The 23,790-nt window shown below is 49.3% G+C and overlaps 1 protein-coding gene across 1 annotated transcript in view; it reads right to left on the bottom strand.

Moving 5' to 3' along the window:
- csmd1b (CUB and Sushi multiple domains 1b) overlaps window positions 1–23,790 on the bottom strand; it is a 1,295,488-nt gene that overhangs the window by 1,238,219 nt on the left and 33,479 nt on the right. The gene's annotated exons all lie outside the window — the stretch shown is intronic.

The raw sequence follows: 23,790 nt of genomic DNA, 5'->3' as shown, positions 1-23,790 counted from the left end.
AACATTAAGGGCTAAAAATTCAGTTTGGGGCGCCCAGCTCGCCTGGGCGGCGGAGTTACCGCTGCGCGCGGAGCCACTTGCGCCAGCGGGATATTCAGTTTCAGCGCCCCAAGTGGAAGCCGGCCGCTAAACAAGGGTTTCGGCGCCCCGCTTGGGGCGCTGAAACTGAATATCGGCGCGCAAAGTGCCGCAGCGCCACCCGCTGCGGCACGGCAGCCTGCGGTACTGCAGGCCTTCCTCCCACTCTTAAGGGGGAGGTGCCTGCAACAGCGCGATCCCCGCTCGCGAGTGCCGGCAAATGAGCCCGGCACCAAGGAGAAGTGCCGGGCTCTCGGGAAACAGCCGGCAATGCCGCGGGGGGGGGGGTTGTAGGAGGGCCGCACCTCCACCTTAACTCGCCCCACTACCGCCACAGGTAAGCCCCTGTGTACCGGTCGCTGTTTGCGGCCGGCGCGGAGGAGGCGGCAGCGACCAAATATGGCCAGCGGGGCGATAGCGGGGCGCTGCGCACACCGATGACGTCATCGGTGGCGGCGCAGCGCAACAGGCTAACGCCACCATTAGCGCCCCGCTAAATATCGCGGTAGGTGTGGCCAGTGGCGCAAAAGCCCTCTTTGGGCGCAAACTGGTGGCGCAGGCCACTGAATTTCTAGGCCTAAGAGTTTTAAGATTGGCCACCTCTTTGGTGAGCAGTTAGATGGCTTTGTAAACCAATCCTAGAGAGACATAATGACCTTGATACTAACGGGCTGGCAGGAAGTGTGTGCAGAAGCCCGGCAGTGGGCGACTAACCCAGCAAGGCCAGGGACCCGGGAGCCGAATTTAGCTGCAGCGCCTCATTTCAATAAAAATCTGCAGACTCCCGACCAGATAAATCGCCTGGCCAGCGGGCGGGAGTAGGAATTTAGCAGCAAGAGGCCGCAGCCGGGGACCCGAGGGAATGTTCCCTGGCAGCCAGTGGAAGAAGGGCTGTGCATGAGATTGGAGATCAGGGGGGGTTCCAGCGAGATAGAGGAGGAGGCTGAGGCTGGGGAGGTCCAAGGATTCCTTGAGGGGCCTGGGGGAGCAGTCCTGCCCCTCCTGGCCCAAAGGAGTTCTAAAAGCAGTAGATCTTTAATACTTACTGACGTAAGAAAACTACTAGGCACTGGGCCTAAGCATTAAACAAAGCTTTAATCAACTGTTTTACAACATGGAGGTCTAGTTGTGTCCTTCACTAGTTCCTGTTAAGAATGTCCTGCGCAAGCTGGGCCCGTGCCCGAGTATTTATACTCTCCCTGGACAGCGCCACCTGCAGGCCGCTCAGTTGATTCATGTCACTTACGTTGGCCAGTCAGCGCCGTCCGCCTTGGATGTGCTGTCAGGCAGCCGACAGCACGGAACTCCTCCTGACTTTCAGTTAATTCTACATCACGGCGCCGATGCTGACTTTTGAATGTTAACTAGGCGCTTACCTGCTTTTTGCAGGAGCACCATCAATGGACTGATTTGGGGTAGTATAAGTTTAAATGGCCAGAAAAGCAGCGAGTTGAAGAACAGGAGGTGGAATTTTTTAATTTTAACTCCTCCCATGCACCATTCCCAGTGTGTGATGGGGGGCGCAGGGGGTTAAAGTCGGGGGCCTAATGTGCAGATAGAAATTGAAAATATGAAATGGGGAATTAAATGGTTTGTTGTTTTTTATAGTTAAAGGATGTTGAAGATAATTGAAATAAATTCTGGACTGCATCTTCTGAGAACAGACTTAGAAAGTTCGACAGTGGAGAGGTGCTACTGGAGATGCATGACTTTGTTGATTCTCGGCCTTGAAACTCATTTCCAGAATGGATGGTGTCAGGTTACAAGAAGTTTTATGACTGTTTATGACTAGGGCAAGGACATGCTTTTTTAAAAATATTCGTTCATGGGATGCGGGCGTCGCTGGCAAGGCCAGCATTTATTGCCCATCCCTAGTTGCCCTTCAGAAGGTGGTGGTGAGCCGTTTCGTAAACCGCTGCAGTCCATGTGGTGAAGGTACTCCCACAAGGTTGTTAGGGAGGGAGTTCCAGGCTTTTGACTCAGCAACGATGAAGGAATGACGATATACTTCCAAGTCAGGATGGTGTGTGACTTGGAGGGGAACTTGGAGGTGGTGGTGTTCCCATGTGTCGTCTGCCCTTGTCCTTCTAGGTGGTAGAGGTTGCGGGTTTGGGAGGTGCTGCCAAAGAAGCCTTGGCGAGTTGCTGCAGTGCATCTTGTAGATGGTACACACTGCAGCCACAGTACACCAGTGGTAGAGGGAGTGAATATTTAAGGTAGTGGATGGGGTGCCAATCAAACGGGCTGCTTTGTTTTGGATGGTGTCGAGCTTCTTCAGTGTTGTTAGAGCTGCACTCATCCAGGCAAGTGGGGAGTATTCCATCACACTCCTGACATGTGCCTTGTAGATGGTGGAAAGGCTTTGGGGAGTCAGCAGATGAGACACTCGCCACGGAATACCCAGCCTCTGACCTGCTCTTGTTGCCACAGTATTTATATGGTAATTCCAATTAAGTTTCTGGTCAATGATGACCCCCAGGATATTGATGGTGGGGGAATCGGCGATGTAAATGCTGTTGAATATCAAGTGGTGGTGGTTAGACGCTCGCTTGTTGAAGATAGTCATTGCCTGGCACTTGTGTAGGGTGAATGTTACCTGCCACTTATCAGAACAAGCCTGAATGTCGTCCAGGCCTTGCTGCATGTGGACATGGACTGCTTCATTATCTGAGGAGTTGTGAATGGCACTGAACACTGTGCAGTCATCAGCGAACATCCCCACTTCTGACCTTATGATGGAGGGAAGGTCATTGATGAAGCAGCTGAAGATGGTTGGGCCTAGGACACTGCCTTGAGGAACTCCTGCAGTGATGTCCTGGGGCTTTGATGATTGACCTTCAACCATCACAACCATCTTCCTTTTTTGCTAGGTATGACTCCATCCAGTGGAGAGTTTCCCCCCTGATTCCCATTGACTTCAGTTTTACTCAGGCTCCTTGATGCCGCATTCGGTCAAATTCTGCCTTGATGTCAAGGGTAGTCACTCTCACCTCACCTCTGGAATTCAGCTCTTTTGTCCATGTTTGATCCAAGGTTGTAATGAGGTTGGGAGCTGAGTGGTGCTGGCGGAACCCAAACTGGGCATCAGTGAGCAGGTTATTGGTGAGTAAATGCTGCTTGATAGCACTGTCGATGACACCTTCCATCACTTTGCTGATAATTGAGTGTAGACTGATGGGGTGGTAATTGGTCTGATTGGATTTGTCCTGCTTTTTGTGGACAGGACATACCTGGGCAGTTTTCCACATTGTCGGATAGATGCCAGTGTTATAGCTGTACTGGAGCAGCTTGGCTAGAGGCGCGTCTAGTTCTGGAGCACAAGTGTTCAGCACGACAGCCGGGATGTTGTCGGGGCCCAGAGCCTTTGCTATGTCCAGTGCGCTCAGCCGTTTCTTGATATCACGTGGAGTGAATCGAATTGGCTGAAGACTGGCTTCTGTGGTGATGGGGACCTCAGGAGAAGGCTGATATGGATCATCCACTCAGCACTTCTGGCTGAAGATGGTTGCAAACGCTTCAGCCTTGTCTTTTGCACTCACGTGCTGGACTCCACCATCATTGAGGATGGGCATATTCATGGAGCCTCCTCCTCCCGTTAGTTTAATGGTCCACCACCATTCACGACTGGATGTGGCAGGACTTTGATCTGATCCATTAATTGTGGGATCGCTTAGCTCTGTCTATAGCATGCTGCTTCCACTTTTTAGCATGCATGTAGTCCTGTGTTGCAGCTTCCCCAGGTTGGCACATCATTTTTAAGTACGCCTGATGCTGTTCCTGGCATGGTCTTCTACACTTCTTATTGAACCAGGGTTGGTCCCCTGGCTTGATGGTAATGGCAGAGTGAGGGATATGCCAGGCCATGAGGTTACTGATTGTGGTAGAATACAATTCTGGTGCTGTTGATGGCCCACAGCGCCTCGTGGATGCCCAGTTTTGAGCTGCTACATCTATTCTGAATCTATCTCATTTAACACGGTGGTAGTGCTACACAACACGATGGAGGGTGTCCTCAGTTTGAAGACGGGACTTCGTCTCCACAATCACTGTGCGGTGGTCACTGCTACCAATGTTGTCATGGACAGATGCATCTGCGACAGGTAGATTGGTGAGGACGAGGTGAAGTAGGTTTTTCCCTCGTGTTGGTTCTCTCACCACCTGTCGCAGGCCCAGACTGGCAGTTATGTCCTTCAGGACTCGGCCAGCTCGGTCAGTAATGGTACTACCGAGCCACTCTTGGTGATGGACAATGAAGTCCACCACCCAGAGTACATTCTGTGTAAAAAAAAAAGTCCATAGCAATTGTCCTAAAGTTCCAATATCATGTAAAATGGTGATGACTCTTAGACCTAAAGGCAGAAAAGGGCCCGTGAAGTGCCTTTGGACGTTTTACTATGTTAAAAGCGCTAGATAAATACAAGTTGTTGTTGTTATCTTCACAGATCATTGGTAGCTCACCAGCAGCATTGGTCAGTCACAGGCAAGTGCAAAGATCTGTTTAATTGGGATTCATTGAAGGGTTAAGTACAAACTGAACATCTCTCTGAGTGGTTAGGACAAAGGTGCAAAACTAAACTCTGAAGCACAGCTTTTACAAAATACTGAGAAAATTGGACATAAAAGCAACAATGTGAGGAAGTATGTGGTGTCACTCCACCACTTGAAAACACAGAGGCCTAGAAATTCGGTTGTGGGTCCGCCAGGGCTTTAGCGCCCGAAATTTTGCGCCGGCGTTAATGCCGCTGCGCCCGACAAAAATTCGGTTGCCCCGGGCCCAGACGGCGGCGGGCGCTAATGGAGGGTTTTTGCGCCTCACTATGGGCGTTCAGTGCAGTTTTGAGGCGCTAATCCCCCGCTGCGGCACCCGAGGCGGTGCGGCAGGCTGGGGTACTGCAGGCCTCCTCCTTCTGTTAAGGAGGAGCTGCCTGCAGCCGACCGCTGGCCGGTCGATTCGCCCGACAAATGAGCCCGGCACCTCGGGGAAGAGCCGGGCTCGCGGGCCACACACATCAGTGTCGTGGGGGGGTGGTGGAGGAGTCCGGGGAGGGAGGTGCGGGCAGGCGGCCGCCGGGAAAGCGGCCGGCCGCCGCTCCACCTTTATGCGCCGGCGCAAAGGTGTGTAACATCCCTTTCAACAATCGTTGGTTGCGGCTGCCACGGGCGAGGCGGCCGCAACTGAATTTGGGCTTGGGGCCGGGTTACCACGGCAACCGGGACGCTGCGCACACCGATGACGTCATCGGTGCCGGCGCAGCGCTGCCGGCTAACGCCGATGGTAGGGTCCAACGCAATTTCGTTACCAGCTATAATTCCGGCGCAAGACCCTCTAACGCCTCTAATTGGGTGCTAACCCCACCGAATTTCTAGGCCAGAAACTTTATTGCACTCTCATTTCATAAAAGTAGACTTCTCTATAGATCAAAAGCTCTAATGGCTCATTGATGAGTAATGGTGCACTGTCACTTTCTTGATTTTTTTCCTTGTTGATCAATGTCTTTCAGTGAGACACATAGATGAGATTTCCTTTCCACAGTGGGTTGCAAATTCTCCTATTTCTTCTGAGCTTCAAATATACAATCCTAAATAAGAACATAAAAACCTAAGAAATGGGAGCAGGAGTAGGCCATTCAGCCCCTCGAGCCTGTTCCGCCATTCAATGAGATCATGGCTGATCTTCTGCCTCAACTCCATTCACCGGCCCTATCGCCATATCCCTTGATGCCCTTACTAGTCAGAAATCTATCGACTTCTGTTTTGAATATACCCAATGACTGAGCCTCCACAGCCCTCTGGGGTAGAGAATTCCAAAGATTCACCACCCTCTGTGTCAAGAAATTTCTCCTCATCTCAGTCCTGAATGGCCTACCCTTTATCCCTGGTTCTAGACTCCCCAGCCAAGGGAAACATTCTCCCAGCACCCACCCTATTAAGCCCTGTAATAATTTTGTATGCTTCAATGAGATCCCCTCTCATTCTTCTGAATTCAAGAGAATACAGGCCTAATTTACTCAATCTCTTCTCATACGACAGCCCCGCCATCCCAGGAATCAATCTCGTGAACCTTCGTTGCACTCCCTCTATGGCAAGTATATCTTCCTTAGGTAAGGAGACGAAAATTGTACACAGTACTCCAGGTGTGGTCTCACCAAGGCCCTATATAATTGGAGTAAGACTTCTTTACTCATGTACTCAAATCCTCTTGTAATGAAAGCCAGCATACCATTTGCCTTCCGCATGGCTTGCTGCACCTGCACTCTATCTCCTCCTTGCATGTTCACTGTATTGAAATCAAGAGTCACCAAGCACTCTATTTAAAGCAGAGCAGTGAGCTTTTAGTATTCTGACCGAGATTCCTCATTCAAAAGCACATTAACTGGTCATTTATTTCATTGCTGTTTGTGAGATTTTGTATGTACAAAAATGAATGCTACATTTGCCAGTCGCTGCACTTCTAACCAATTCATTATATGCAAAAGACTTTTGAGATGAGAAACATGATAAGGTGCCACACAAATACAAGTCAGTCACTCCATCTCTCTCATTCCCAAGAACCCAAAAACATTGATTGCCTCAGCTTGCCTAGTCCCCCTACAAACTGAGCTCTTTCAAAACTCAAGCTCAGTACTTCCTAATTAGTACTTCCTGATATAGCTGCTCTTCGATCATAGTTTCTAACGGTGGTGTGCAACAAGTGCCATGGTCCTTTATGCTGATTCTTCAACAAAAAAAACAAATCTTTTTAGAATCAGAAACTCAACACAGCCCAGCAGGATTTTGCATGATAAATCCAGATCAATTGTGTCTTTTCAGTAAATGGTGCTAATTGATAGAGACATAAAGGCCCCGATATTGACAGGGGCAGGTTTCGTAAGTGGGGGGAGCAGAGTTTCGGTCCGCATGCTGTGGAGTTTTGACTCCACAGCGTACGTCTTTTTTTTTTAGACAGGATTCCCGCCCAGAAGTCAGCCTGATTGACAGGCTTGGCTCCCGTCCGGCGGGCAACACTCTGGAGGAGTATGCAGGAGCAGGTAGGGAGCATGCTGCTGAGTTCTTGGAAGCATGGTTGGGGGGGAGGTCCGATCCTGGGAGCAGCTCTGATGGTCGGTGGGGGGGGGGGGTTTGTGGTCCAATGATCTTGGTGGTCTGGTGGCGAGGCGGGGGAGGTCCACTGGCGGCAGGGGGATCCGATGGCGGGGGTGGTCCAATGGCGGTGGAGTGGGGGGTCTGATGGAGGGAAGCAGGTAGCTTAGTGGATCGGGAGGAAGCACTCGTGTTCCTCCTGGCCCACAAGCAGTGCTGTAAACACACTTACCTTTTCCCCGAAGCTGTCCTCATTTCCCTTGAGATGCCGGGTTTCCCAAGGCCTGGAAACCAGGCCGGTCAGGGTTAAGACAGGCTAAATCTGAGGCTCCCAGCCTCATAATGGTCAACCCGCCTCTTGTGAGCAGGTTGGCTGCATGCCCCCAGTCCTACCTCCATTAAACCCGGAACTGGGCGGGTTGTAGGCAGGTTGGGGCCAGGGTTGATATTTAAAAAATTTTTACATCTCACCCGACCCCAACCAACCCGTTTTTGGGGGTTAAAATTACCCCAAAGTTCTTTTTTCAAACATTTTCCTATTTTACAAATAGGGACTTCCCAAATTGCTCACTGAGTTTATCCAAAAAGGGGCTGAATAGTGCAGACCTGGAAGGTCTGAAATTCTATTCCCGATACCCATCTCTCCTGCAACTCCATGTTTGAATCCCTCTAATCAGGTTTCCGCCCCTGCCACATCATCCTATGTAACTGTGACCAGGGTGCACTATCGGTCCTCATCCCTCTTGACCAGCCTGCAGCCTTTGACATGGTTGACCACACCATCCTCCTCCAACGCCTCTCCACCATCGTCCAGGTGAGTGGGACTGCCCTTGATATAAACTCAACAGTCTGATTTTTGGCTGTCTGAGAATTTCTAAAATCTAAATCGGAGGCTAAAGGGTCGATTTGTAAAAGAAAATCTTATGTCTGTACATTATAACATGGAGACATTTGTAATTCCATGTAATAAGTTTTTCTGTAACGAAAACATCAGGGAGGTCATTTTCCAACTTTGCACTCCTGGTGGGAACCTTGCCCATTGGAAGCACATATCGGAAATTCAGGGGTAGGGTTGTGGTGAGGGGAGGGGGGTTAAGCAAGAGGTGCATGCTTACACCATGTGCAGCTTACACATCAGAAGATATTGTGGGATGAGGGGAAGTGGGATGTGAGAAGGAGAATAACGTATGAGGATACCGGCATCTTGTATCCTTTCAGCCCTGCTGCTGGCCAAGGGCTCAGCCATGCCCCTGCCAAGAATGGCCAGCACCGTCTCCTCCAAGGGGGTGAGGTGAAGCTCAGAATGTGAGGTGTGCCTCGTGTTTGGTAGAGATTGTTGGCAGGTGAGTGATGGCGGTGGGGGGGGGTGGGGGTGTTCATGCATTGAGCAGTGTGTAAGGCTAGTGATGCAGTTGGTAGGAGATGGCTTTTGAAGATGCATTCACTGACCTTGACCATTCGTCTGAGGTCATGAAACTTCTTTGGGCTTTGGAGCCATGTCCTGTGGGTGACACTGCCGGCAGTGACTGCCTTGGCGATCTGGTCCCACGTCCTTTTTTCTGGAGGGCCCCCTGGCCCCCTGTGGGTAGAGGACCTCTCTTCCAATGTTCATCCCTGAACAAAGGCTTTGGTTGCTATGTGCGAGACACTGAGTGTCGTTTCCCAGGCCTGTTGAGCTATTTGGGTTAGTGCTGAAGCACTTTTAACATTTTTCATCACCAGAAGGCAGCTCACCTTTAGGAGCTGCAGACTGCCTTTAAGAGGCACAGGCTAGCTTTAAATAATTTAAATAATTTTACATGCTGCCTGAACTCCCTCCAGAGTACTGACCTAGAAATTGGAATTAGTTGAAAAACAGGCGCAGGGATCAGGATGCGCGAACTGCCCGCGCCCGTTTTTCAACTAAATCCAATTTCTAGGCCAGTACGTTTTTCATTTATCATAAGTAACACATAAGAATTGACAGGAAATGCAAAAAGTCATTAGGGCTAATGATTGATCAACCCTACCTACCACACTTCTCATCATATCTCTCAATATTTTCTGTTTCACCTAGTTGTCGTTTGAACCCATTTACACTGCCCCTTTCAATGGGCTTTCTTGGTGATTTAATCCACCAGTCACTGCTGCATAGACTGAAATAAGAAAAATAATAGTTCATTTTATTTAATACAACTTGCTGAAGCAGCATCTTATCCCAGGACACAAGGTCCAGATGGTATCAGCATTGAGGTATTTGTTTCTGAGCTGTTTACATTCAGAGAAAATTATAAGAACATAAGAAATAGGAGCAGGAGTCGGCCATTTGGCCCCTCGAGCCTGCTCCACCATTCAATAAGATCAGGGCTGATCTTCCTCAACTCCACTTCCCTGCACTATCCCCATATCCCTTGATTCCCTTAATATTCAAAAATCCATCGATCTCTATCTTGAACATACTCAACGACTGAGCCTCCACAACCCTCTGGGGTAGAGAATTCTAAAGATTCACCACCCTCTGAGTGAAGAAATTTCTCCTCATCGCAGTCCTAAATGGCCGACCCCTTATTCTGAGACTGTGGCCCCGTGTTCTAGATTCCCCAGCCAGGGGAAACATTCTCCCTGCATTTATGCTGACAAGCCCTGTAAGAATTTTGTATGTTTCAATGAGATCACCTCTCATTCTTCTAAACACCAGAGAATATTATGCAAGGAAATGACAGCCTCTGCAGCCTTAAACACATTAGTAGAAGTAATTCCATAAAATTAGATGAGAAACCAGCAGACTGTTTTCTCCAAAGCCCATTATGAAAGGCAGCACTCATTTCCCTAAGTAATCGATTGGAATTTAGACTAGAATAGAGAAACTTCAAGGTGAGGAACAAGAACGGCATCGGTGGCCTGTGAAAACAATGTTATGTGTTTTGCCATTTTAATATGTTAACTGGTATTTTAATCAGCAGTCTCGGGTGATTCTGGCAGCTTGATGGAAAGGTCAGTTCTAAAATGGAACTAGGAGAGGGCTTTACAATTTTGTGCATGCAGGGTGTATAAGTTCCTAAGTATCTCTTGCAGTTGATATCACCAACTTCTGTACACCTGTATGACAGTATCTACTTATTGTAATGTTTATTTGTGCACACAAATAAACTTCCATTTAATACAAATTAGAAATGAGTATTTGCATTAATTGTGTTGCATCTGAATTTTTCCAACTGACTCCACTTCAAAAGTACATCATTGGCTGTAAAGCGCTTTGAGACGTCCGGTAGCCATGAAAGGCGCTATATAAATGCAAGTCTTTCTTTTTTTATTTACCGTTTTGAGTGCTCACAGCGAATAGATACTAGGGGCTGGACTTTGTCAATGGGGAGCTTTTGGAGGCGGGACTCCCACTTGTTGGGTTTTACTCCCGCCTCCATCGACTTGTGGCCAACCCACGCTATTTTCCCTTGATTGACCTTGTTAAGCCCGCCCAGCGGGCTTAGCAGGCCAATTAAGGGAAAGCCAGTTACAGGTGACGTCAGCGAGTGCCGTTTCATCTGTCAAGAGCTTTTGACAGATGAAATGTCATCGTTTGACAGCTCTGTGAAGCTGTCAAACACTGACAATCTGTCTTCTAAGTTGTGTCTTTACTCAAGACTCAGGGGTCAATTTTCTGGCAGCCGTCGGGCGGCTTTTCATGCGGCCAGGGGCCAAAAATCGCCGAAAAAGCGGGTCGGGACCCCCCCCCGCCTGATTCCCCGCCCCATCCGACTTTTGGACCGGCGTTTCTGCGCGACCCGCTTCAGTCCCGGCCGCCGCTGGCGGGACTGGTCGTCGGCACACTAATGACCAATTATTACCTTGTTGAAGTAGATTTTCCGGGGCTGTTGCGACTTTCAGGGGTTCCCCACATCAAACACGCCTGCGGGGAACCCCGCTGATGAGACCTGGCGTGAAGCTTGCCGGCTTGCTTGCTGTCAGCTGCAGGTCAGTCGGAGAAGCTGCGATTTAAAGGGACAGCACTTGTATGTTGAAGGACCTTGTTGTTGCAGGTTTGGGGCTACTTCTTCAAGGCTTAGGCACAGCTGTGGAAGGTTGGAGCCTCACACACTTCTCCAATGCGATCTCCTGGGAAGCCCCTCTCGCCACCCTCACTCAGCGCTTCCTCAGCGGAGGCATCTACCAGAAGCATGGGACGCCTTTTTTTCCTTCCCTTCTTGCCATTAGAGGATCTCCAGCAGCAGAGGCGGCAGCAGCAGAACCAGGAACAGCAGGATGAGCACCAGGAGTACCAGGCTGCTGCTCACTCACCTGAAGCTGCACAGGCCAGAAGGGGCCAACGCTTGGAAGTGGCTTGAGAGCACCTTGCTGCGCTTTAGGGGGCCATGGGGACCCGTTTCTGCACTGGTAGTCCTACTCAGAAGGACTTCCATGAAGATCTGGTTTCTCTGTTCAATAGATGGCCAACACTCCTCAAGAGATGTCATTCTCTTATGAGCACTCACCATGTTTTCCGTACCCTGGCGAGTTATCTCCTCCATGGAGGTTGCCAACCTTTCCATGGTGATGCGTTCATGCGCCAATGACTCCACAAAGGCTCTGCTCATGGTCGCTATGGACTCCTCCATTCGCTCCACACTCGCAGCGACCCTGGAGACAAAACCTGCCAGAGACTCCTGCATCTGTGCATGGAGATCCATCACCTCTTCTCTTGCGGATGGACCCAGAGGCAGAGGGTCGACATGCAGCACAGCTGAGCTGAGCTGGCAGCCGACGAGGACTCTCCACTGCTGTCCCTGTCTCCAGAATCTGCTGAGGCTCACTTGTGAGCTGTGAAACACCAGGTGACAACACTACTCTATGTCCCGAAGGTCCCCCCGAGGTGTGAGTGTCTGCGCTGGTGCTGGGTGCGCTTACTTCTGCTGACGCTGCACCCTCAGAGGTTGGAGCTTCCTCTGAGGAGTCTGGCTGCACAGCCTCTTCTTCCTCCACAGTGAGGACGGGGGCTCTGGATGGTACTGTGGGGGAGTAAAGGAAGGAGTTAGAGATGTAATGCCAAGCTTCTTCTGGTGACTCCCAGCAAGTTGGCATCTGCTGACACCTGCATCCATGCAGCATTGGTCTCAGTAGGAGGCCTCTTCCTCCCTGACCTAGGGAAGAGGACCTCCCTGTGGGCCCTAACCCCATCCAATAATGCCTGCAGTGAAGCCTCGTCGAATTTGAAGGTAGCTCGGGGTCTGGCACTGGCCACAGCTGCTGCAGGCTCCTCTGCCATCCTGTATGGTTTGTTTGGAAGCCTTCAGAGGATGCAGTGCTTGCTATGGACCTTGAAAGCACCATGAATGATGACATCATACTGTGGGGATATCTGACTCAAATTGGACAATTAGCAAGGCTGCCCACATGTTGGGAATTAATTGGCCACTTGAGGGAAAATTGCGTGGAGCTGGCTGACACTTTTTTATGTGTGTCAGAAACCTCACATTCGGGGAAACCCGACCATTTCCCACACAAGCCGAAAATCGGGGCCTCAATTAGAAAGCCTTCCTGACCAGAAAGCAGAAGGCTGCAGCTTTTGACAGTTCAGCGGCCATTCTGCTTTCTGTGCCGGTGAGCTGAGGGACTCCCGAGAACTGAAGGGAGGAAGCCTGCAGGAAGAAGTAAAGGTAAGTAAAACTTATTAAAACACTTTACACACACCTGACACACTTACCTCTGCACACATGCACCCATTACTCACCTGCACACCGGACATCTCGGCCCCTCCGACCACCGCAGACCGACGGCCCGCCTGGCTGACCCTGGCGAGGTTCGGAGCCGTCGGGAAGCCCACACTTCAGGGCTCAAAATAGGGATTAGCCAAAAAACTGCCTGTTAACTACCTGTTAACAGGCAGTTAATTGGCATTAATCCTGAGGCGGGACCCGGCGCAGGTTGGCTAACCGTCTCCTGGCAAGATGGCATGGAGGTGGGCTGGGGACGGGTTGGGCACTCGCCCCCAAATTCTGCCATTTTCCCGGCAGTCCCGCCTCCAAACCCACCTCCACAGGGCTGGCAAATTCCAGCCCACGGAGTTCACTAACAGGAACCTGCACTATTGTTCAACATCATAAACAACTACAGCAACTTGCAATTATATAGCACCTTTAATGTAGTAAAACGTCTCAAAGTGCTTCACAGGAGCATTGACACTGAGCCACATAGGACAGCTGACCAAAAGTTTGGTCAAAGAAGTAGGTTTTAAGGAGCGCCTTCAAGGAGGAAAGAGAGGTAGAGAGGCGGAGGGTTTTAGGGAGGCAATTCCAGAGCTTAGGGCCTCGGCAGCTGAAGGCACGGCTGCCAATGGTGGAGCGATTAAAATGGGGGATGTGCAAGAGGCCAGAATTGGAGGAGCGCTGGGATCACGAAGGGTTGTGGAGCTGGAGGAGGTTACAGAGATAGGGAGGGGGCGAGACCATGGAGAGGTTTGAACATAAGGATGAGAATTTTAAAACTGAGGCGTTGCCAGACCGGAAGTCAATGTAGGTCAGCGAGCATAGAGATATTAGGGCAGCTGACTCACCACCTCTCTACCTCTCTTTCCTCCTTTAAGGCCCTTCTTAAAACCCACCTCTTTGACCAAGCTTTTGGTGAACGGGACTTGGTGCGAGTTAGGACACGGGCAGCAGAGTTTGGGATGAGTTCAAGTTTATGTACGGTGGAAGATGGGAGGCCGGACAGGAGTGCGTTGGAATAGTCAAGTCTAGAGGTAACAAAATCATGGGTGAGAGCTTCAGCAGCAGATGGGGACCTACAAATTCCAAGAGAAAGTAGTTTGTATTGATATTTAATAGAAATATTGTTTTATCTTTCCTTGCTACTGAGTAAATAGAAATTAAGTTTTATGTATAAGATATATATCAGATTCTGAGGGGGATTGACAGGATAGATGCTGAGAGATTGTTTCCCCTGGCTGGAGAGGCTGGAGGTCGCGCTGCACTAGGCCCCTCTCCTTTAAGAAGGGGAGGAAGGCCTGCAGTACCGCGGCACGACGTGCTGCAGAGCGTGGCGCTGTGGCACGTAGCGCTGCGATATTCCCTCGCAGTTCCCCAAGAGGGAGGCTTCCAGTAGCACCCCGCTTCCCTCTTGGGGCGCTACCGATGAACTTCGGCCACGGGGGCGCTAATTTTTTTGGGGGCACTAAAAGTAGCGTCCTGGCGAAGTTTGCGCCCCAAAGGGGGCGCGACTCAATTTTTCCCCCATAAGATTCTTTGAGGACTTGACAGGGTAGATGCTGAGAGGTTTTCCTTTGGCTGGAGAGTCTAGAACTAGGGGGCATAGCCTCAGGATAAGGAGTCAGCAATTTAAGACTGAGATGAGGAATTTCTTCACTCAGAGGGTTGTGAATCTTGGGAACTCTCTGCCTAAAATGGCTGTGGATGCTCAGTCGTTGAGTATATTCAAAGTTGAGATAGATAGATTTTTGGACTCTAGAGGAATCAAGGGATATGGGGATCAGGCGGGAAAGTGGAGTTGAGGTCGAAGATCATCCATGATCTTATTGAATGGCGGAGCAGGCTTGAGGGGCCGTATGGCCTACTCCTGCTCCTAATTCTTATGTTTATGTTCTTATGTATATTAATGGGCATTCTGTATCCTATTGTAAAAACCACCAAGATCTTTTAGGACTCAATGTAATTCAGCCAGTAACAATCCACGTGACATCATCGGTTGGCATAAATGATCTCACCAAAGAGATAAACGGCAGCTTCCAGGTCAGTGGAAAATTTTCATCTTAGGGAGCAGATGAAATACTGAGGCTGATGATTGAATATTGGAGGGTTGTTCCGTGTATTAATCAAGCTGCAATCTCATGGAGTGTTCCCCACTTGCTTGTTGCACCCTTCAAAACCAAGACAGCTACAGATAAGGCAGGCAGCCACGTAATTAATTTTAGACTGCCTTCCCTGCTTCTTTCATCAACCTCCAGTCTTGTGTCTTTTCTCTTCTCTTTATTTAATGCATTCCTGCATTGGGTATTGGAAGTGGTAAGACTGTTAATATTATAATTTAACAACCAACATGCTGTCAGAAGTATAGACGTGTAAAAAGTGCACAGTGCCAAATATCTGCAGGTCTTCCACCACACTCTCACCATCAGTTTGACAGGAGTCCGGTGAAAAGCCATGAATTAGACCAGGACGCAGATACAATGGCCCGAGTATTTACGGGGAGGGTGCGAGGGAGGCCAAAAACAGATGAAGAAGGTTTCATTTTTTCGATCCATTTCCCGCCCAGTAGCCGGTCAAATCGACAGCCTGACCGGCAGTCGGGAGGGATCACCAGTGGCAGGAGGCTGCAGCCAGGAACCCTTGGGGCCAGTCCCCACCAATCGGGGGGGGGGGCGGTGGACAGAGGCTGCAGTCGGGAGGGGGGAGAGAGCCCGTGATCAGGAGGGCTAAGGGTGGGGAAGCTGGGGAAGACCAAAGGCTTCTTTGAGGGGCTGGGGGGGCACACTCCTGCTCCTGGTAGTCCATAAGCAGTGCTGAAAGAGGCACTTACCTTGTCGAGCCGGCAGCTCCCGCTTCCCTTTTACTGCCGGGTTTCCCGACCCCTGGGAAACCTGCACAGTGGCAGTAAATTTTAAATCAGGCTCCCAATTGCAGTGTGGGAGCCTGATTTAAATATGTTGATTAAGTATCCCACCTCTCCATGGCGAGACACTTGTACACCCCAATATCCACCACCATAAAAAGGTGTTGGACGTGTGCGCAGCTTGATGGGGTCGCGTTCCCTGTGTTTAACTCTTTAACCACCGACACTCTCCCGCCCATCATGGGATCGTTACTATTGAGGACAGAGGGTCTTGGCCTCCAATGCAAGAATATACATGGCCTTGCCCCAAATGTGGTCCGCCATGTAATACAGGGTGTTATCAGGAGGAGGGGACTTCCAGGCCATGAGTTCCTCTAGCCCCAGCCTGCCATCCATTGGGCAGCTGGTAAGCTGGGTGAAAACACAGTGCAAAAGCGGTCGTACCAGCTTCTTGGTAGCAGAAGTGTAGTCCAATTTGGGATCCAGGTCATCCTGGGGTTTTGATAAGCCCCCTCATTGTATGAGTGCTAAGCTCATGTTGTATGATAGCACACATGGGCCATGATTTTGCCAGCTGTGGCGAGTCCGGTACAGCCGGAGCAGACAGCGGCCTCAAACCGCACCCATCTTCATCCCGCCTCCTCCAAGTGATTTTGCCCTGATTGGGCTTGATAAGCCCGCCCTCTAAGGTTTCCGGCCAATTAAAAGGAAGCGGGTCTGATGACGTCGTTTGATGATGCATCATCAGTCAGTTTCCTTAAAGGGGCCACGTCCACATTCATTTTGACAGTGGTGCTGTCAGTGTTCTACAGCATTGAGGTGCTGCAAACACTGAGAAGCACTGTACAGAGGTGCATGGCTGCATCCAGGTGCTCCCAAGACTCCCTCCATATGCTTATGGAGGGAGTCACAGCACGCAGGGAGGTTCTCTTCCTTTCCAATGGGCGGTAGAGACCTCCCCAGGAGACCAATGCAGCCTGGTTGCACATTGCACAGGAGGACACAAGCAGGGATGTTGTCAGGAGGACTTTGCTGCAGTGGTGCAAACCTTTCAATGATCTCAGTAGATCAGGAAATGTTACTGCAAAGCCACACTCAACCTCATCCTCCTGTGCCACTCATCACATCCCCATCACTCTGCCTTCCCTACCCTACCCTAATCTGCACATCCTTAGTCACACCAACTTGCCTTGCACCTCAATCCATCCCTCTCTATCTACATTATCACTTCCCTATCTCACTAGCCACCCCTCGCATTCACCCTCATCCTAGTGCAATCATACCAACTAACAACACACAAGGGTGTGCACTTGGGGGTTTTATGCAATGTTCATGTAAGCATTCTGTTAATGTGTTGTCAAGCATTGAAATCCTTATTGTCACCACTTTGCCTCCTTGGACAGATTTGTGTGCACCTTTGAAAGTTGCTTAATGAGTTCCAGTGAATGGTGAGACATAACTTCCCCCCGCCACCACCCCCGCCTTCCCCCCCCCCTCCAATGGTGATGAGTGCGAAAGGAATGGCTTGGACATTGTAAGGGTGCTTTATGGTGCTGGTGTGGGGTGGTGCCAACCTGGTGCACCATGTGGCAGCCAGGGTGTACAGTGTTAAGTGAAGTAAATCTGGACATGCTGAGGCCATCGCTGGCATCCCGGGCAGCAATGTGCATGGGTGATGATGCCCTGTGTCCAGTGCAGCATCAGTTGATTGCGGAGAAGGTTGGTGTGGATGTTGGTGCTGCTGGTGTGCCTGGTGCTGCTGGTGTTGGGGCTGATTGTGGTGGGATTCTGAGGACCAAGGTGGGGTTTTTTCAAGGGCACCGATGCTGATGGAATAGATGGCAGCTGAGGTTGAGAATCTGTCAGTGTCGAGATACGTTGTTCCAAGGAAGTGACAGTGGATAGAGAGATTACTCCAAACACTTCAAAAGTGCATAAAGCTCAAAAGTGGGTTCCAAATCATTAATGCTCCAGCTTCTAAGACTGGGAAGTGAACAGCTGTGAAATAGAAGGTTTTATCCCACTTTTGCAGCTGTCACCTGTTCACAGCAATCCACAGTCTTTGAGAACCTGACATACTTACCTGACGTGATAGTCACTCTCCGGGAACCTCATTGAAAACCTGGTAAAATGGTAAGTACATGGGAAAATGGTTCTTAACTACCTTTTAATAAGCTTTTAACAATCTAACTTGGCTATCCCGCTGCTTGTTGTCGGGTCTGTTCAGGGGTGACAGGCCTGACATTTGGGAAACTGGCAAGGAGGCGGGTTTACAGCGGGATACCGCCCCGCTGTCAATCTTTGTGATTTTGACAGTGGACCCGCCTCCAAACCTGCACTCTGAGCGCCGGTAAAATTCCGGCTCATGGGGTCAGGAACCACAGCGGCAGAGGATAGCTTTGGTCTCCCAAGAGTCTCCCAAGGTGGACTGCTTCAAAATAAATGCAACATGGCTGTTTCCAGGGAAGTGAAATAGGTCGTTGCATAACGTGGTGCTGCTGGGCGAATCCTTTCCTGTTAACGTAGATCGTAGCAGTGAGCAAGGGAGAACCTGGGTGCAATCTATGACTTTTGGACCATTAAAAATGCTACAACTCTGTAAAATTGCACTGTCTAGTCATGCTGCTACTGACTGTCCATGGGGAAGGAAATGAAATTGCTTGCTCCAACAAACAATGCATCTGCTATTCGCTTAAAGCATCTGTGCCTGCGTTAAAGATGTGCTGAAGGTTCACTTGCAGCATTTTGCATTAATCAGTGTCTGCTTCTTTCACGAATACAAAAATGTGCATCATCGTCATCAAAGTGGTTTGCCTGAGGCAGATTCTAGCTCAATTCTCCCATCTCCAAACCATTCTTGTGCTTCTCTCTTCAATTCTCCATACGATCTCCCATTCTTCAGATGGGTTCAGAAGCATCCTTCTCTTCCCTATTGGTCTTTTCCCCTCTATCTGTCCTTCGAACACCGCTTTAAACATCCCGTCCCCTCTCAGCACATGCCCAGTCAAATTTATTTGCCTTTCTCTGATGACATCAATCAAACTACGTTCCTCTTGTATCATTGTTATCCACTGCACTTTCTCTGTGCGTCTCCTAACTCACATCTCAAAGCTCTCTAGAATATGATCTCTTTGCTCAGCATTCATGCTTCAGCTTCATAGCACACCGCATTCCATTATCAAACACTCCCGTAATCTCTTCTTTAGTTCTCTGTCCCAGCGAGTGGGTGCTGTGCACCTCAGGCACTGCCTGGTAAGCCCAGCATCTACTGCTCCGTTTCTCCTTCCTAAAAAGTAAAGATGCAAAAGCCATTGGCCTAGAAATTCATTGGCACCCTGTTTGGGGCGCCAGTCTCGCCAGGGCGCCGGAAGTACCGCCCTGGAAGGAGTCGCGGCCGCCTGCCGCAAATTCAGTTTCAGCGCCCCAGACGGAAGCGCGGCGCTACTCAAGGCGCCCCGCATTCCTCTTGGGGCGCTGCAACTGAAAATCGCAGAGCAACGTGCCACAGCGTGTCGCGCTGCAGTGCTGCAGGCCTTCCTCCCCTTCTTAAAGGGGAGGGGCCTGCTGCAGCGCGCTCAAAGAGCGCGAGTGCCGGCAAAAGAGCCCGGCACTGAGGAGAAATGCTGGGCTCTTGGGACACAGCCGGCACAACACGGCCGGGGGGGGGGGGTGCTCAGGAGGCCGGGGACGGCAGCGCAGAGAGGTGCTGGCAGGCGGCCAGCAAAAAAAATGGCCGCCCCACACCTCAGCGCCTCTACCGCCGCAGGTAGGCTCCCCTGAACCGGTCGCAAATTGCGACCGGCGTTAAAGCAGGGGGCGCTACCAAATTTTGCGATCGGGGCGGTAGTGGGGCGCTGCGCACACCGATGACGTCATCGGTAGCGGCGCAGCGCTAACGGCTAGCGCCGCCATTAGCGTCCCACTAAATCTAGCGTGAGGCGTGGCCAGTGGCGTAAAATCCACTAAGTGCCCTCTTTGGGCGCTAACGGGTGGCACAGCCCACTGAATTTCTAGGCCACTGTGTCTTGTGTGAAATGCTGGGAGGGAAAAATGGCAGCCCCACGGCAAATGGCACAGAGGGAAACGTCAAAGTAGTTGGCAACAGCAAGGAACAACCTTCCAAAAGCTGTTGCTAACAATGTTGATGTTGGGTTCTTCAAATTCTCTCCCACCTTCTCCCCAGGACCCTGCAACTCTGCACGCCTGTCTTTTACAAGCAACAAGAGAAAACAGCACAAATGAGGTGGAAAGACAGAAATGGGACAGAAAACAGCATGATGTTATTTTCACTTCATTTGGATGCAACCGCCAGCAAAATAAGCAGGTGCTTTGCGTGAGCTCTGGAAATGATGCCAGAGAATAGGACTAGCAAAATACTGGGTGGAGATCTGGTGCAACAGAATTCTGCCCAATTTCATAATTGACGGTCCCAATTGAACAATCCAGACTGCATGTCCATTGCTCTTGGCATGGTGATTTGGTTGGCAAAGACGGTGTCAGTGCAACTCAGCTAATCTTGAGGATTATCTTATCACCATTGACTGAACCAAACATCTGACCCTACTATTCAATCTACCATCTGTTGTACCAAACCATGTGAAGATTTTTGTGATTCAAATGCTATGAAGCTACATAACCAACATGTCTCTAATTTGCCTTATGCTCAGTGCTGGCTGGTGCTCTTTCAGCCATCAAGTGCTTGTTCACTTTGCTATAGTGCGTATTACAGAAGCTTCAAGTAACAATATGTATAGTTCAGGTCCAAACTCACACACAAATAAGCAAAATTAAGAAGTTTTTTAATATATATATAGCTTTTAAACCTGTAAGTTTCACACCTCTTTCTATGAGGCACTCATTCTTACTCGGCTATGGTTCCTTGGGTTCCAGTAACACACTGGTGACCACAGAGTGCATCACAGGCAAACCTGACTTTGTCCTCACCTGGCATCCATAATGGTACACTTTCTGATCAACGCAATACCGGGAATATAATGCTGGCTGTCTTTTCCCCTTCTTCACCTTAGGGCGCTGAAGCCAATTATAGCACCTGATCACTGCCCCAGATGAAATCAGCTAAGACAAGGTATCAAACCAGGGACCTTCTGGCTTGTTCGGCTTAGTACAGCGTGGTTGGCGTTTTTGCCCACTTGATTAACACAGAAAACTACACACTCCCTTCTTGTCCATTTTCCTCCCCCACCCCCCCCACCCTCCCTCAACAGACACCCTCCAACCCTATAGCTCTGTGGATGTATGGGAACATCACCACCTACAAGTTCCCCTCCAAGCCACACACCATCCTGACTTGGACCTGTATCGCCGTTCCTTCACTGTCACTGGGCCAAAATCCTGGAACTCCCTTCCTAACAGCATTGTGGGTGTACCTGCACCATATGGACTGCAGCAGTTCAAGAAGGCGGCTCACCACCATCTTCTCAAGGGCAATTAGGGACGGGCACTAAATGCAGGCCTAGCCAGCCAGCGACGCCACATCCCATCAATGAATAAAAAAAAGTGAAGATTCACAGCCCACAAAAAGTGCTATTTTGAGGCAGCTGTCAAGACGCATGTGACGGTGACCCAGCAGGGTCACTTCATTTGATTTTACCTGCTGCCCACAGGAAAACACCAGACTTTGCTCAGCACTTCTCCATTCAGTACAGTTGAGATCAACAATGCAGAAGAACTGTGAACTTAAATGTAAATCCCTCCATTCTGTGACACTTCATGATGTTGCTACCAAATGTAGTAACATCATGTCACCTTCATTAAATCTTCTTTTATTATTATTCAATGGTTCCGTATTCACATAATTTATTCAGTGTGGGATTGCTTTCTCCTAATTCCCAGATTACCTCACCAGTGCTTGAAAAATAGAATATATTTTAATAATTTGTTACACTGCTCATCTAAATATCTTTTTTTCGTGACTCACTTGAGGTTTAAATTTGGATAAGTTTCAATCTTGGCAGTTTGGAAATACATTGAGATGGCATTGTGCTCCTGATCCTAGCAATTAGTAGCAAGGTTACACACCGACAATGAGATGGCGTTGTGCTCCTGATTCTGGCAGTTAACAAGGTGGTTACACACCTAGACTGAGAAAGTGTATTTTATTCTAAATACATTTACAAGACTAAAGAGATCTACCTTCCACAAAAAGATTTCAAGATGGTAGACAAAATCTGTTGGAAAGGTGTACACCCGCTTGACAAAAGAACTTGCTTGAGGTTGAATATTCTTTGCCAAAATAAAATGAAATGAATAAAGTCAATGTTACATTTTGTTCTAATACAACATTTCATACCATATTTGTAGCACAAACAGAGTATGTAGTAGTAACCCAATGAGTACCCTCTATAAATTGTACAAGTTAATCAGAATTAAAACAGCACCTTGGACCAACTTGGATTTTGTTAAAGGCAAATGGTGTTTAACTAACTTGATTGAGTTCTTTAATCCGGTAACAGAGCGGGTTAATGAAGGTAATGCAGTTGACATAGTGTACATGGATTTCCAAAAGGCGTTCGACAAAGTGCCACATAATAGGCTTGCCAGCAAAGTTGAAGCCCATGGAATAAAAGGGACAGTGGCAGCATGGGTACGGAATTGGCTAAGTGATAGGAAACAGAATAATGGTGAATGGTTGTTTTTCGGACTGGAGGAAGGTATACAGTGGTGTTCCCCAGGGGTCGGCACTAGGACCACTGCTTTTCTTAATATATATTAATGACTTGGACGTGGGCGTACAGGGCACAATTTCAAAAATTTGCAGATGACACAAAACTTGGAAGTATAGTGAACAGTGAGGAGGAGAGTGATAGACTTCAGGAAGACATAGACAGGCTGGTGAAATGGGCAGACATGTGGCAGAAAAGTATGAAGTGATACATTTTGGTAGAAAGAATGAGGAGAGGACATATAAATGAAATGGTACAATCCTGAAGGGGGTGCACGAACAGAGATACCTGGGGGTATGTATGTGCAAATCGTTGAAGGTGGCAGGGCAGGTTGAGAAAGCAATTAAAAAGGCTTACGGGATCCTGGGCTTCATGAATAGAGGTATAGGTTACAAAGGTGTGGAAATTATGATGAACCTGTATAAAACACTGGTTCGGCCCCAACTGGAGTACTGTGTCCAATTCTAGGCACCAGACTTGGGGAAGGATGTAAAGGCCTTAGAAAGGGTGCAGAAAAGATTTACAAGAATGATTCCAGGAATGAGGGACTTCAGTTACATTGATAGACTGGAGAAGCTGGGGTGGTTCTCCTTGGTGCAGAGAAGATTGAGAGGAGATTTGATAGAGGTGTTCAAAATCATGAGGCGTCTGGACAGAGTAGATTGAGGGAAACTCTTCCCATTGGCAGAAGGGTCGAGAACCAGAGAACACAGATTTAAGGTGATTGGCAGAAGAACCAAAAGTGACGTAAGAAAAAACTTTTGTATGCAGCGAGTGGTTAAGATCTGGAATGCACTGCCTGAAAGGGCAGTGGGGGCAGATTCAATCACGGCTTTCAAAAGGGAGTTGGATAAGTATCTGAAGGAAAGAAATTTGCAGAGCTACGGGGAAAAGGTGGGGGAGTGGGACTAGCTGAAGTGCTCCTGCAGAAAGCCAGCACGGGCTCGATGGGCCAAATGGCATTCTTTCTTGCTGTAACCATTCTATGATTCTATGAACTGAGATGTTAATCAGTTGGGTTGTCAGTTTAGTTTCTCCCATTAATAGTAATATTGACCCAGACTTCAAGGACACCCTCAAAGCCTCCTTGGAAAAGTGCAACATCCCCACCGACACCTGGGAATCCCTGGCCCAAGACCGCACAAAGTGGAGGAGTAGCATCTGGGAAGGCGCCGAATACCTCGAGCCCCTTCGCCGGGAGCAAGCGGAAGCCAAGCGCAAACAGTGGAAGGAGCGCACGTCAACCCAAGCACCCCACCCACCCGCCCCTTCAACCACCGTCTCCCCCACCCATGACAGAGACTGTAGGTCCCGCATTGGACTCATCAGTCACCTGAGAACTCATTTTTAGTGTGGAAGCAAGTCATCCTCGGTTCCGAGGGACTGCCTAAGAATAAGAATATTGACCCAG

This window comes from Somniosus microcephalus, chromosome 9 (assembly GCF_052327205.1).
Source record: "Somniosus microcephalus isolate GS21.2 chromosome 9, FLI_Smic_1.0, whole genome shotgun sequence".
Classification (NCBI taxonomy): Eukaryota; Metazoa; Chordata; class Chondrichthyes; order Squaliformes; family Somniosidae; genus Somniosus; species Somniosus microcephalus.
The sequence above is the reverse complement of the archived record's forward strand: the minus strand, read 5'-3'. Positions and strand labels throughout refer to the sequence as shown.